Source organism: Mobula birostris, chromosome 1 (genome assembly GCF_030028105.1).
Source record: "Mobula birostris isolate sMobBir1 chromosome 1, sMobBir1.hap1, whole genome shotgun sequence".
Lineage (NCBI taxonomy): Eukaryota > Metazoa > Chordata > Chondrichthyes > Myliobatiformes > Myliobatidae > Mobula > Mobula birostris.
This window is the reverse complement of record NC_092370.1, coordinates 175,830,411-175,846,869: the sequence shown is the minus strand read 5'-3', so window position 1 is coordinate 175,846,869 and position 16,459 is coordinate 175,830,411.

Below are 16,459 nucleotides of genomic sequence, written 5' to 3'. Positions count from 1 at the left end.
AGAGTAAACTAAGCAACATCAGTGTCCTCTTCAAGGCTAACTTCCAAGTATTATGACATTAATTACTTTGTTGGCTGTGTGGGGTAAGTCACACTTAAATGACCAACACCAGACTCCCAGAACACTAAGTTCTGCCATGGGAAGAAATTACCAAGCCAATAGAAGTTGATCCTAGGACTGTTTGGAGCTTCCAAGAAGAAATGTATTTCCCCACTGACATCTGACAACTTTGTGACCACTCAAAGTGGAGGAGGGAGCAGTATGGATCAAAGTCGTACACTGGGAACACACAAAGCTCTGCATTAACAGAGGAAAGAGCATAATACTTCTCAAATTACTCATCTTCCAGCCACTTCTTGCCTTTCCAATGAAGAATCTGCAGGATTAGTCACCACGAAAAGAACTAGAAGCTTTGATCCCAAGGAACTTTCTAAGGCAGGACATTTGGAGTATCCGTTGACAGCAGTCCACTTTGAGATGTCCAAGGATCATGAAAACCCCAGCTAAATGTAAGTCTTTTGATACTTTTTATTGATCTTGAATATGGTAACATTTGAAATGTGTTGGGATTACATATTCTGGCTCTGATTGGGAAAACACCCCAGTCATTGTAGTGCACCTTCTGACAGATGTTAAGTTAGTGGTTCCCAAAGTGGGAGTTATTGCCCCCTAAGGTGGCAGGAGTTTCTAAAAGGTTGCTTGGTAGCAAGGGGGACAGCTGAGGGATTTCAGGATTAATTTAATAAATGAATTACTTATTATAAGCATTTCATCCTCAGTGCCTCATAATTGATTACAATTATCACGTAATCACCCCATCTCTTACTAATCCAACATTTTTTTAGACTTTGCTTGAAGCAAGTTACAGTTGTTGAAAAGCAATGTGAAACTTAAATATTTAACATATCATAAGAATTCTGGACCGATGAAGTTGTTATTTCTGAGCATTATTGCCATTCACTACTGTAGTATTGTGTTGGGTAGTATGATTCCCATACTCTAATCACGTAGTGATGCAATTCCTACAAATTAGAGTATGCTCTTCGATGGGGTTCAGAGCATGCCCTTTCAAATGGTCTTGACCATATTTCTCTAGCCCATTGCCCAACCGAGGTATTGCTGCCCCACGTTACGTACCTTCAGGCAGAGAGTCAGATTTTGCCTGAGCTATGATAATGTCATAACTTTCTCCATTATAGCTTGCAGCCCTTGAGGTTGGACTTAAACAATAGGCAATTTACTGTGGTTGCTATTCTAAGATGAAAATGACAGAAGCAGAGCAAGCAAAAAAGAAGTGTAAACACTGTAATGTGGAGTATCTGATACATGGATTTATACCAGTGCCAAGCAACCAACAGCAGGCAATGTGTCTGTTGTGTGAAAAAAGTTTTTTTTCCCCAAATGAAGCAATGGAACTGTCCAGGCTTCTTGAATATTTGAAGAGAATACACTCTAATAAAACAAACAAGAACTTGGCTTGTATTCAGTCACATTATGAAAACTTTCAGAAATGGAAAACACTTCAAAACATGTTTGTCAGCACTTCACAACAAGCAGTGATGCTTTGCATACTTCATACAACATTTCATTGCTCATTGTTAAATCTGGAAAGCCCCATACAATTGGAGAAAGACTGATTATGCCAGCAGTAAGGGAGGTTCTGGGTATGGTTTTCCATAAGTTACCAGAAAAAATAACTAAAAAGACTCCACTCAGTGACAACTCTGTTCAAAGATGAAAAGATGAAATGTCTGAGAATGTGGAAGACACATTGTGCTACATACCTTGGACAACAGAATTTGCTTTACAGTTAGATAAGTCAACTTTGCCAGGCAATGAATCTTTGCTTCTTGGTTATGTTCACTTCATAAATGATCAAAGCATAGTTCAAGAGTTGTTATTTGAAATGGGCTAGAAACAGATACAAAAGGGGAGTCAATATTTTGGATTGATGAGCAGTTTCTTAAAGAGAAGGACATTCTGCCCACCAAAACCTACTAGAGTGCTGTGCTATATTCTTCACAGAAATATGGCTGGACCATGAGGTACTTGACGCATGTGTTGAGTTAACAGGCCAAACGGCCTTTGGTGCCAACAAATGCATGATTCTGGCAAGAAATCAGGTGGTGGTTTATGCATTTATGTTAACAATGCCTGGTGTATGAATTCAGTCATTATTGAAAGTTACTGTTGTCCCAGCCTGGAATACCTAATGATAAAGTACAGGCCCTTTCATCTACCGAGAGAAATCACTGGTTTATATTATAGCAGTTTATTTACCTCCGCGGGCCAATACCAACACTAGCTCAAACTGCATGATGCTGTTAAACAACTGGCTGCTCACCCTGATAAGTGCCTTCATCGTAGCTGAGGATTTTAATCGGGCTAACCTAAAAATATATATATCCTAAATTCCATCAGAATATGAATTGTCCTACAAGGGGTAATAACACACTGGGCCAGGTGTACACCAACATCACAGGCGCATTTTGGGGCTTTCCCATGCCCTCACCTGGGATTGTCCGATCATCTGACTTTGCATCTGATCCCAGTGGTAAGGAAGGAGAAAGCAACCTCCAGGACAGTGAAGGTGGGGCCTGAGGCAGCCATCTCTAATCTTCAAGATTCTGTTCAGAGTACTGACCAGGCTATACACGGCTCGGGCATGGATTTAGAGGAATAATATACAATCACAGTTATGCACTACAACAAATTCTGCGAAGACAATGTCATCACCACCAAAAACATCCGGATGACTTCTGGTCAAGATGGCGCCAGACAACAACGATTCTTCAGGCGGCATCATTCAGATAGCAAATCTCTCCAATTATTTCACTTTCTCTATGACTTCTGCTTGTCCTTTGTCTTGTTTGTGTTATGGAAACTGTGGAAGCCTGTGACGTACAGTTTGGGACTCAATCAAAGGATCCAGCGCTATGCTGTATCCAGAGAGCTGCCTCGTGGAGACTAGAGACTATGGAGGAGCGGCCGAAAAGGAGCAAGAACTGACTTGTGGAAAAGACCAGAGATGGGGCACGGGATCATGAATGCACTGAAGAAGAATTGAAGCAGCAAAGTGAATCCTGAGGGAGTCAGTGATGGCTCCCAACGGAGGCAGTCAGTAGCCAGATTGGCGACGTTAGGATCTGAGTCAAAGGTCACTCTTTACTGAAGGACTGAGTTCGTGTGGCTGCTCTCCTTGTATGCAGACAAAAAGGTGTATCCGATATTCTGAGATTTACATGATTATTGGACTGTGTCTATATTGGATTCCTTCAGTTTTTCAGTGTTTTCTTTCTTGTGGTCGACTGGCGGGAGAGTGATCTGTTGATTTTTGTGTGTAAGGTGTGGTTGGGGGTTTGGTGCTACTGTTGATGTTCTTTTCTGGGAGTGAGAGGGTCAGGGATTGTTATTGTTGCTGTTTTTTTTCTGTGCAAAAGGGTCAGGGATTGTTATTGTTGCTGTTTTTTTCTGTGAGTGAGGGTCAGGGGTTGTTATTGCTATTTTATCTGTGAATGAAGGGGTCAGGGATTGTTATTGTCGCTGTTTTTTTTTCCTATGGGGGATGAGGGGATTTTGGTGTCTGCTAGCTTCATTTCTTTTTCGTGCCGGTTGGGGGGGGGGGGGAAGAGTTGATTTCTTTTCTTTCATCAACACTTTTGGTTTTCCTGTATTTCATGGCTATCTGGAGTAGACAAATATCAGAGTTGTATTGTACATGCATACTTCCACAATAAAATAACCCTTTGAACCTTTGATATTCCCAAACCAGAATCCATGGATGAACAACAATTGACGAAACCTGCTCAAAGCTCGTGATAATGCTTAAAGATCCAGTGATACCAAAGCATACAGTGAGGCTAGATCGAATCTTCAGAGAGGCATCAAGACCACCAAGATTAGACATAAAGTACAGATTGAGACGTATTTCTATAATGCCATTGATCCCTGACGTGTTCGGGAGGGCATCAGAGCCATCTCAGATTACAAAGGAACGTTCTCCTGCTCAGCTCATGGTGATGCCAAACTAGCGGAAGAGCTGAACAACTTTGTTCACTTTGATCAGGACAATAAGGAATCTGTGACAAGGGCCTTAACGTGGGACAGAGAATCTGTGCCAACACTGGACGTACACAAGGTGAGGTGTGTACTCCGTAATGTCGACGCTCGCAGAGCAGTGGGACCAGTTGGCGAACCCCGACAGATTTTCAGGGATTGTGTCGACCAGCTGGCTGAAGTTCTGACAGGTATTTACAACTTTTTGCTGCCCCAGGCTATAGTTCCGGCATGCTTCAAAGCAGCATATGTCATACCAATCCTTAAAACATCAGCTGTAACATGTCTGAATAACTACAGACCGGTGGCACTCACTCCCATAGTTGCCTAGTGCTTGGAAAGATTGGTCATGCCCCACATCAAGGATGTAATCTCTGCTACCTTGGACCATCCAGCTACCTCGGACCAGCACCAGTTTGCCTAAAGTTGAATTGATCAGCTGAAGACGCCATTTCTATTATCCTTCATATCTTGGAACACCTGGAGCACAAAGACACCTACATAAGGACACTTTTCATTGATTACAGCTCGGCTTTTAACACCGTACTACCGTACTAGCTGACTGTCAAGCTCCACAATCTAGTTCTTGGCACATCAACCTATAATTGGATCTTGGAGTTCTTCACTAATCATATCCAGACAGTGAAACTAGGCAAATGCACATTAACCTCCTCCCCCACAACCCTCAACACTCATGCCCCACAGGGATGTGTACTGAACTCAATTCTGTATTCTCCCTTCACCTCTGACTGAACTCCTGCTCATACTACAAACTTCATCATCAAATTTGCAGACGACACAACTGTGATTGGCCTAATCACAAATAATGATGAATTTGCATATAGAGAGGAGGCCCTGAAACTGTCTGATTGACACAGGAACCACAACCTATCACTCAACAACAAGAAGGCAAAAGAAAAGGCTTTGTGGATGAACATCACCAAGGAGCTCTCGTGGGCCATCAGCATAGCCTCAATAGTAGGAAAGGCACAATAGAGATCCTGCTACCTAAGGTGTTTAAGGAGAGTAATCTGCTTCAAAAATTGCTGTCCAATTTTTATCAATGTGCGATAGAGAGCATACTGACATACGGAATGGCTGTGTGGTACCCTAGCTGCAGCAAGACAGATCACAAAGCACTCCAGCAGGTGATGGGGATGGCTCAGCACATCACTGGGACTCAACTCCCGGATCTGGAGACCATTCCATTCCATTCCCTGTAGGGAAGGGGGATGGAAATAAGGGCCTGGAGGGGAGAGAAAGGTCTGGTGAGGGAGGGAGAGGGAGAGAGAGAGAGAGAGAGAGAGAGATAGAGAGGTGTAGCTCAGGGTAAGGGTTAAGATGTAATTATGCGGAGTGTGGGAAGATTATCCCTCTTCTTTTTCTTGATGACATCACAGGAGATTCAGTGTCACTCTACCCTGCCGCTTTGATCTGGCCCACACCCTCATCTAACAATACTTGCCTTTACTGGGATCTTGCTCCTTCTTACATCGGTGTTAAGGTTTAGGGTTCTGAATATGGTAGTGTTTGTTAGGGTGCTGGTGTTTTGTTTATTTATGGTGTTTGGGGGGGTGGATTGTAAGGAGTGAGTGCTCAGGTTTGTGGGTGGGTGTGGGGGCCAGAATTTTTGGGAGTATGTAGGGCAGGGTTTGTGGGGGTGTGGGGGCCAGGGTTTGTGGGGGTGTGGGGGTCAGAGTTTGTGGGGGGGTGTGGAGGTCAGGGTTTGTGGGAGTGTGGGTGAGGGTTTGTGGGGGTGTGGGGGCCAGGGTTTGTGTGGGTGAGGGTTTGTGGGTGTGTGGGGGCCAGAGTTTGTGGGGGTGTGTGGAGGTCAGGGTTTGTGGGGGTGTGGGGGTCAGGGTTTGTGGGGGTGTGGGGGCCAGGGTTTGTAGGGGTGTGTGGAGGTCAGGCTTTGTGGGGGTGAGGGTTTGTGGGGGTGTCAAGGTCAGAGTTTGTTATGGCGTGGGTGAAGGCCAGGGTTTGTGGGGGTGTGGGGGCCAGGGTTTGTGGGGGTGTGGGGGTCAGAGTTTGTGGGGCTGTGGGGGCCAGGGTTTGTGGGGGTGTGTGGAGGTCAGGGTTTGTGGGAGTGTGGGTGAGGGTTTGTGGGGGTGTGGGGGTCAGGGTTTGTGGGGGTGTGGGGGCCAGGGTTTGTAGGGGTGTGTGGAGGTCAGGCTTTGTGGGGGTGAGGGTTTGTGGGAGTGTCAAGGTCAGAGTTTGTTATGGCGTGGGTGAAGGCCAGGGTTTGCGGGGGTGTGGGGGCCAGGGTTTGTGGGGGTGTGGGGGTCAGAGTTTGTGGGGCTGTGGGGGCCAGGGTTTGTGGGGGTGTGTGGAGGTCAGGGTTTGTGGGAGTGTGGGTGAGGGTTTGTGGGGGTGTGGGGGCCAGGGTTTGTGTGGGTGAGGGTTTGTGGGTGTGTGGGGGCCAGAGTTTGTGGGGGTGTGTGGAGGTCAGGGTTTGTGGGGGTGTGGGGGCCAGGGTTTGTAGGGGTGTGTGGAGGTCAGGCTTTGTGGGGGTGAGGGTTTGTGGGGGTGTCAAGGTCAGAGTTTGTTATGGCGTGGGTGAAGGCCAGGGTTTGCGGGGGTGTGTGGAGGTCAGGGTTTGTGGGGGTGTGTGGAGGTCAGGGTTTATGTGGGTGAGGGTTTGTGGGGGTGTGGGGGGTCAGGGTGTGGGGGCCAGGTTTGTAGGGGTGTGTGGAGGTCAGGCTTTGTGAGGGTGAGGGTTTGTGGGGGTGTGGGGGGGCCAGGGTTTGTGGGGGGTGTGGGGGGGCCAGGGTTTGTGGTCGTGTGGAGGTCAGGTTTTGTTAGGGTGTGGGAGCCAGGGTTTGTTATGGTGTGGGGGCCAGGTTTTGTGGGGGTGTGGGGGCCAGGGTATGTGGGGAAGAGGGGGCCAGGGTTTGTGGGGGTGTGGGTGAAGGTGTGTGGGGGTGTGTGGTGGTCAGGGTTTGTGGGGGTGTGGGTGAGGGTTTGTGGGGGTGTGGGGTCTAGGTTTGTTAGGGTGTGGGGGCCAGGGTTTGAGGGGGGGGGTGTCGTAGTTAGAGATAGGGACAGTGTGAAGGGATTCAGTTGAGAGGCCAGAGGGGTGAGTCAAGTAGAGCAAAAGCTTGGGGGAATGGAGGTAGTGGCCCTGGACTGGAGAGGGAGGTTGGTGGGGCAAGGCCAGGGCTTCTTCAGATGGGACCTGATGCACTATCAATTACTCAAAAAGACTGGAAGTAGACTAAGTACTAAAAGACTTTTATTAGCAGTAAAATGTGACCTCCACCATGCTGAGTATCTGCCTTGGACTGAGAGAAGGAGCAATGGCACAATGGCCTTTATTCAGGGGTCTGTGGGAGGAGCCACAGGAGCAGTCAGCAGAGGGCCGTGTCCAGACAGGTAACCCAGTTACAACATATATATAGTTTACCACAGGACCTGAGTTTGCATGGCTGTGGATGTTAAGGTTAGTGATAGAGGTAGGGGTGGGGGTAGATGGGGGGGGGCTTGCTGGGAGAGGGAAATGGATTGTTTGTTGGGCTGGAGGGGTTATTGCTTATAGTTGGTTTTGGGACAGAGGGTAGATTGCAGGGAATGAGTTCACAGGTTTGTGGGAGTGTGGATGGTACAATTTTGGATCGGGTTGTGGAATGTTGGTAAGAGCTAGAGGGTAGAGGGTGGCCTGGTGGGAGAGAGAGGGGGTCATGACATCACGGGGACATGGTGGGGGCGACTTGGTCGGTACCCATTTCTCTCCCTACCAGGTCCAGCACCCCCCCCCCCACCGCTCCCTGTCTCTCTCTCTCCCTCTCGTCATCTCCCCCTCCCCACCTCTCCACTAGGTCCCTCCCCTGCCTGTCAGGTTCCTCCCTCTCCCCGCCAGGTCCAGTCCCCCTCCCCCTCCCTCCCCGCCAGGTCTCTCCCCAAACCTACTCCTTTCCCTTATCCTAACCTTCATATTCCCACAAACGCTAGCATATTCATAACCCTAAACATTAACATAGATGTAAGAAGGAGCAAGATCCCAATAAAGGCAAGAAATGCTAGTTGAGGGTGTTTGCCAGATCAAAGTGGCAGGGTAGAGTGGCAACAAATCTCCGTGATGACATCAAGAAAAAGAAGAGGGATAATTTTCCCATTGCCCACATAATTACACCCTAACCCTAACCCTGGCCCAGCCAGGCTTCCATTCCCCTCCGGGCCCTCACCTGAAATCCATTCCTGAACACTTGAAATGAGGAACTAACAGGAAGGATGGAGGAAGAACTGATCCCGCTACACAATGACTTTGAGCTGAAGCCAAAGTTCAAAAAATCAACTCAAATGTTGTAGAAAGAAACCTCTGAATGTGCAGTAGCATAGTGGTTAGCACAGTGCTTTACAGTACCAGCAACTCGAGTTCAATTCCCGGTACTGCCTGTAAAGAGTCAATCGCAAAAAGAAGACCTCGTGGGTTTCTTCCGCATGCTCCAGTTTTCTCTCACAGTCCAAAGACATACCGGTTGGTAGGTTAATTGGCCACTGTAAATTGTCCCGTGATTGGCTAGGTTTAAATCGAGGGACTGCTGGGTGGTGTGGCTTGAAGGGCCAGAAAGGCCTGTTCCACAGTATCTCAAAAGATAAATACATGTTCTTTATTTCCTTTCCAACAGCATTTTTAGTGGTGCGTAATTTCAGTGCAGTCAGCTAACTTCTTTCAAAGCAACGAAACAGACTGCAAATTACTAAACTGAGACTCAATCTGAGTGGCATTCGGCCTAACGTTGAGAAGGTGATGTCACTGCACCAAGCCCATCCATCTCATTGAAAGACGTAAAAGCAATGAAGTAATAAATAGTTGTACTACTGATGTACACTCTAAAATTGCTGGTAAGAATTGTGGGGTTTTCGTCTGGGAGCCAAGAAGGCGGTAACCCATGAAAAGTTTGCTAACCACTGCATTTGAATGGTTCCAAAGCTCCATAAGGTTGAATTGAATTGACTTTATTTCTTACATCCTTCACATACATGAGGAGAAAAAATCTTTACGTTACGTCTCCATCTAAATGTGCAATCGTAGTAATTAATAATAAATATAACAGTCAATGTAGCGTAGAATACACTCAAATCAGCGTGAGTTCATCAGTCTAATGGCCTGGTGGAAGAAGCTGTCCCAGAGCCTGTTGGTCCTGGCTTTTATGCTGCGGTACTGCTTCCCGGATGGTAGCAGCTGGAATAGATTGTGGTTGGGGTGGCTCGGGTCCCCAGTGATCCTTGGGGCCCTTTTTATACACCTGCTTTTGTAAATATCCTGAATCATGGGAAGTGCACAACTGCGGATGCGCTGGGCTGTCCACACCACTCTCTGCAGAATCCTGCAATTGAGGGAAGTACAGTTCCCATACCAGGCAGTGATGCAGCCAGTCAGGATGCTCTCAATTGTGCCCCTGTAGAAATATCATTGGTTATGGCCACAGGTGTTCACGTTATGTGGATTGTAATAGAATTAGAGCTGTTTTCTCCTCTCCTGTTCCTCACACCATTTATTTGTTATTCTGTCCGTCACATAGCAGGTACTATTTGTTGTCATGAATATTGCAGCTAGGAGTGAAAAGGACTGATAATTATAACTGAGAGTACATTCACAGCTGAACTACAAAGTCAGTGTCAACATAAACAATCTAACCACAACAAAACACTGGAGAACTAAAAGTTGCTGAGTTTTATGAGTGTAAACATGGAAATGATCATTGCCAGTAAGTATGATGGAGATGAGGAAAATTTGCGTATCAAGTTAAATAATTTATAAAAACAAAGTTGATCACACTGCATTGTATTTGCTAAGGTTTAAGACCGAACTACAAATAAGGGTGTCAAATGTTAAATATTAGAGTCACAGCAGATTCCAAAACTCCTGTCAATGTATTGTGTTTTGGAAAAGAAATTTTGCTTATCAAGCCAGCATTTAGACAACAAAGTACAATAATTATTTTCCCTCTTCTTGAGCCTCTATGCAACCCAACAAGAAGTATTTTTAAGACAGAGCAACTAGCAGGTAGAACAAGCAAAGGTGCTGGAAATGGATAGTTGATGAATCACAGCAGCTCTTGTGTGGCCTCAGCTGCATATATTTACTGCACATAAGGAAATTGTCCAATCCATTGTCAGTGCTGGATCTCAGATGAACAATCCAAATGAAGTTCCATTACCCAAACATGTAAATCCATCTACTTCAAATATTCACTATGTCTCACTATTTTTCAATGAAAAAAATAGGTCATGTAGCATTTCGTCTACATGAAGACCTATATCTTTTCACTTGTCATTTGAATGAGACCTATCTTAAATTTCACAAGAACGCCATTGTTACAATAATACATACTGTAAGTGGCTTTCTGTATTAAGTATTCAATTGAAGGCCATTTTAACACCACTTACAGTGACCAACTAAAACAAGTCTGGTTACCAGATCAAGTTAACATTTTAAACTTAATATACTCATTCAATTAAATTCTACCATCTCCTGGCCACTTTCTCACTGATCATGATTCCTGGTTTTCCACTGCATTTTACAGTTTTATACAATAATCACAATTGTCATTCAAACAATTTACTCACCTCTGAACTAACTGACTAAATGATTTCCAGTCAATACCTGCAGCTATTACTGAGTAGCCAAAATAACACCCCAAATTAATTAAATAAATAATTAGAATTCTGCATAGTTAACAATCATTTTTAACATATCTGCTACAGTATCTCCTTTTTTTGCAGGTTTAGACTCATTCAGTTCATGTTTACACTGTCATTGTACACTTGGTACATGACAGAAACAATTATCTCACTGATTCATGGAGTGTGGCAAGTTTAGTGATCACCATTGAAGATTTATTAGAAATAGAGGCATAAGCATCAAACAAAATGTGTAGAAAGCTAAGGAAAAGTTCAAGGCATTTCTATTTAATGGATATTGTATTGATGCATAGCTTAAGGAAGTTTAAATATGTGGAAGTGGGATGTGAACTAATACAACAATTGTGGGCCTTTGTAGAATAGGAGTTGAAGTCAAAGGAAATAACGAACAAACGTAGAACAGGACTTCCCAGTACGGTACAAGCCCTTCAGCACACAATGTTGTGACCACATTTTAACCTAATCTGAGATCAATCTAACCATCCTCTCTCACGTAGCCCTGCATTTTTCTTTCCTAGATAGATGTGCCTATCTAAGAGTCTCGTAAACATTCCAAATATATTTGCCTCTACTACCATCTCTGGCAGTGCATTCCATCACTCTATGTGTAAAAAAAATACTACCTCTGACAGCCCTCCCTATGCTTTCTTTCAGTCACCTTAACAGTTTGTCATCTCATATTTCCCATTGCCACCCTGGGGAAAAAGGTGCTGGGTGTCATTCTGTGCCACTTATCATCTTACACATCTCTTTCAAGTCTCCTCTCATCCTTCTTTGCTCCACAGAGAAAAGCCTGTCTTGCTCAACAATTCCTCAGAAGGTCTGAACCCAGTAAAACATCAATTATGTATTGTATCTACTTTACATAACTAGTGTTCTTCAATTTGTTCAACACAAATAGATAGCAAATTTGCTTTGCCTCTATACTGTTAATCTGTGTTAGCTGTGGACCCATTGGTGATCCTGTGCTTTGAAGAGGTAGGGTTTAAAGAACCAGACAAACACATTGATCCATGTATCTTGGTTACCTAATCTCAGACCAGTCAACAAGCATGTGCAGCTATACTCTTTGAATTCCTTCACCAAGGCCCATAACACTTTCCATATTTATAACAAAATATCCAGCCACGAGTAAACTTTTAAATAACTGAATTATTTTATCGTTAATAGAATTTTATTTTTTACCTACAAACCTTACATCCAGCTGTTTAAAACAAGAAAAGTCTGTACAATAAATGCTGAAGAATTCATGTAACCTTTTTTCATAGATGTTACAGCTTGAACTCATTCAAAAACACTTTCAGCAGTCCATATTTCTGACACCTACCCATGCAAGCCTGAAGCACCTCGATAAGTAAACAGTTGTAGGAAGTGGAGACCGCGGCATAGAGCTGCAAGTAAACAAGGTCATTCCAGAGTAGACATGGAATTCTATCTTAAATAGTGAACAAAGCTTGTGGTCACCACTCCACAATGTTGTAAACAGAAAAAAGAGGCAAGTAACATTATAATAAGTCAAAGCACAGTGAACTGGGAAGTCAGAACAGCAGAGCACGACAGTAAATGAGGCTGGTGAAAGAATTCACTAATAAAAATCACAGTTTTTAGAATATTGAAGCATGATGTTACATTGCTTTTTTTAAATGAGTGCTCACGGCTTTTCATTGTTTAGGAAGGTTCCTATATTGGTTTTAGTTAACACTCTGACGTGACTGTCGTTAGCCTCATCTCTAACAATGATGTGACCTGCTCCTAAAGAGAGGAGGTAGACCGTCTTGCAGCATGGTGAGCTCGTATCAGCTTGGAGCTTAATGCTATCGAGATAGTGGAAATGAGGATTGACTTCTGCTAACAACGCCCTACTTGCTAACCCCCCCCGCTCGGAAATTAATGGTCAGGCTGTGTCTGTGGTTGAGTCATTCAAATTCCTGGGGATTACAATTACCATTGAAGTGGAACAAGCATGTTACATTCATCACTAGAAAAAACCAGCAGAGATTGTTCTTTGGAAACTTAACATCTCAGGGTGTATCCGGATGAATTTTTAATCTGCCATCATTGAGAGTATTGTGACCACCACTTATCTCCACTTGGTTGCCCTCTGCCACCTCCTTCTTCAAGTCCAGGTTCCACTGAGTGCTCCACTCGGTAGAGAAGATCATTGACTGTCAGCAATTGACATTAAAATACCTGTTCATTGCCACAGGTGAAAAAATTACTGCTGACTCCACCCATGCTAGCAGTCACCTAGTCACCAAATTGCCATCAAGGAGACACTACAAATCCATCATCACCAGGATTGTACTTCATCTCCAAAGCTTCTTTCCTGTAGCTGTCCAGCTTCTCAACAAAACTCACTCAGGTGTAATATCCTAACTGTTCCTGCATAACATACATTAAATGGTCTTTCCTGTTGCTAATTATTGAGTCTGTTCATATATTCACATTTATTTAAGTTTGATTATTGACATTTGTGCATGTGACCATTCTGCGATTTGTTGATTTCTCATTGATGTTTGCACTATTGTCTTGTAAATTGTCGGTTGCTACTCTTCAAAGTACATCTATTGTCGAAGTTCAAAGTACATTTATTATCAAAGTATGTATACATAATACAACCTTGAGATTAGCCTCCTTACAGAGAGCACCAAAACAAAGAAACCCCAAAAGAACCCATTATAAAAAAAGACCGACCAACACCCAATGCACAGAAACAAAAAAAAAATGGTGCAAGCTATAAAGTAAGCAAACATCATTCAGATCTGAAGCTTTATGGAAAACACAAAGCCAGACATCACTGCAGCTGGAGTAGGTCATAGGTCAATTCATTGCAGAACTGAGTAAAGATTGCAGGACCACTGACGCGAAGCCAGTTATCACTGCAGCCGCAGCAAACTACAGCCTCAGTGAGGCGCAGGGCTGAGTAAACGTCACAGAAGAGCAAGCAGAACTGGCTCATCCCTTGCCCCTGGTCCCAACACCCTGACCTTTCAAATCTGGCCCGGTGCTTAAGTCATCCAAACATCGGGTCGTTCCTCGTTCTCGGACAGCTCTGGGGCCTGGACTCCATCGAAACAATTCAGCCGGTACCCAACCTTTCCAATTCAGCCCAGTGCTTAAATCGATCAGACATCAGGACTTTCCTTGCTCCCACCTCCACTCACCTAGCCTCACCTCTGCATACCTCTCCATTGTTGGCATTGTTATTTTGTAGTTTTCTTTGTTTTATATTTTGCCGCCTGTAAGGCGTCACTGGGCATCACCAGTGCCATCTTAAACCATTTCTGTTATGGTATTGTCCCGTGTTTTATGCTTGGCACTGAACCACAATCAATTCACATACTGGCAATAAAGTGATCCTGATTCTGAAATAAGTGACACCTCAGTTAGAGTTTATAGTGAGATTTCATTAATATTTGCAAGGTTCTAAACAAAAATTCTAATTTTCAGGGAAATCTGGAGTTCTTCTGAGAAAGTTAAAGATGGTATTCCTTCACCACAATCCTAGGGTCAAATCTGGAACATTACACTATAAAGCTATATTAGTCATTGTGGTGCAGGAAGTTCACCGTCAACATCTTCGAGATTAACAGGACTCTGCAGTGATCTGTATCTTATCTTCATCTGGTTTTATGCAAGATCCAAAACTTACATTTTTGTTTGTTTGGTACATTTTCAGAAAATACATTTTCATGTTTTGGGATCCACATTTGTGAGAGATACATGTCATTTTAATTTTAAATCTGTTATTTTCTCTCTATTTTTTTCATGCCCTGTTTCTGAATATTTTTGTTGCAATTTTTATAATCAACTATGAAGACCACATTTGGCCTTTAATTTTCCCATTTCCTCCTGACATTTTTTACCCTTATTATTAAGGGTTATTAATCAGGAATTCCTCTCCCCATAATTTCTCTCAACTTTTGACCTTTAAAATTATCCCAAATGAAAGAAGTATGCAGGAAGACTATAGTTTCTCCAATGTTTGTCTTTTTATGAGTCAGAAGAAATTATCTCCATCATATGCAATGTGCGGTTGAAAAGTGCCTTCACTGTTTCAAAAAGCCGCCTTGAAGTGATATTATAGGGAGGAGAACCAGCTGTGAACAGTGAAAGTTAACAAGGACAAAAATGACCAAAAGATCAAAGATAATCACTTCTGAAAATGAGAAAAAAAGAACTGTGAACCATGCCTTTGTGACAATTACAGAAAAAAATGGTGAAGACTATTAGACTGGGCAGATTAGAAATGAAGAAATAGGAATTGGGAAAAACAAGCAATGTCAACTTAATTTTTGTCCAGTTTTTATTCTTGTCAAAACCCAGATCACTTGCATAGTGGTCAGCGGGCATGAGTCAGAATGAAGGATTATAGAATAGAGTAAGGCTAGGAAACACTTTGAACTTCATCTGTGTATATATAGAAATTCAGTGAAAGTCTGTGAGAAAGGACAAAGATAAACAAGGTTATAAATGGTTTAGTGTGTATGCAGCAGAATCTAGAGCAAGCTGCAGTTTCTGCAGGATGGTGATTGAAGCTTTTGGGAAGCCAAGCGAACGGATGGCAGGAGGTAACAGGTGTTAAGAATGGGCATTGTGTTGATGGTTCAACTGACAGATTCTGTGAGGTGGAAATGGATGTTCATGGAATTGAGACGTTTAAAGCTGAGATCATAACATGTTGAGTTTTACATCTCATGTTCATACTTTAAATACTAATGGCTGAAGTCCATGCTTCAGTCTGCAACTTATTGCAGATTGTAGCTACAATTTATCTCAGCATGCACTCATCAAATTATGTTTTTGTTTCCTTCAAAACTCATTCTTCTATGGACTGAAAAAGAGGCAGGGAATGCCCTGGTAAAGTTTTTGCTAGTTAATGACTAAAGAACATAGATTCCTGGGTTCACAATTCTTACATGATTTTTTCTCTAAAATGTCAGCTGTCTTTGTTGAGAAAACTGAGCAGTGTTCCACATCTTTCCATTTCATCTGTTCGCCTTCTAATCTCAAATGCTTCCCTTTCCATCTTCAAATCTTCCTTTTCTTAGCTCTACTTTTTAGTCCTTCCTTCCAATCCTTTTTTTCCCCTCCCAAATGCCTTGACAGAAATGTTTTTGTTTAAAGTTCTGTTGAATTCCATTTAGTGTCACGTTTATAGTCACTTTATTTGTAGAAAGTTGTAGCATGTCCTATACCTTGTATTTTGTCTGCACTTTTACTGGCATTTTCATTTAAGGTTACAATGAATAGGGAAAACAGGTTGGAGGATCTTTTGGTCTTCCCCAGGACAAGGTAAGTCAGATCACTGTAAATACAGAATTCATAAGGTATCTTCAAAGGATCTCTAGCCCTTTGCCCATGGAATTATTGAACCTACACATACCTGCAACCACTAGACACCAAATTGTGAAAGCATTTGCAATATATTCATCTACTTCTTAGTACTTTCAATCAATCCCATGTATTGTCAATGCAAGACATTATGTTTATTTTCATATGCATTTAATAATAGTTTCTGATTCCTCTTTGTGAATCTTTTGGCTGCAGACTAAGAGAAAGTATCAAACTGGCTTCGCAGTCCTTCTCACTATCCATTTGCACTTGTAGAAACCACATTTGTAAGCTGATTGGATGAGGACAAGTGTGGTTCTGATGAGCATCTTGCATTGTTACCAGCAGCCTCCTCCAGTGAGAAGACCTGTGTAAACATTGGTTGGTAACAGGATTAAACTTGACTCCCACACTTCCACAGTTG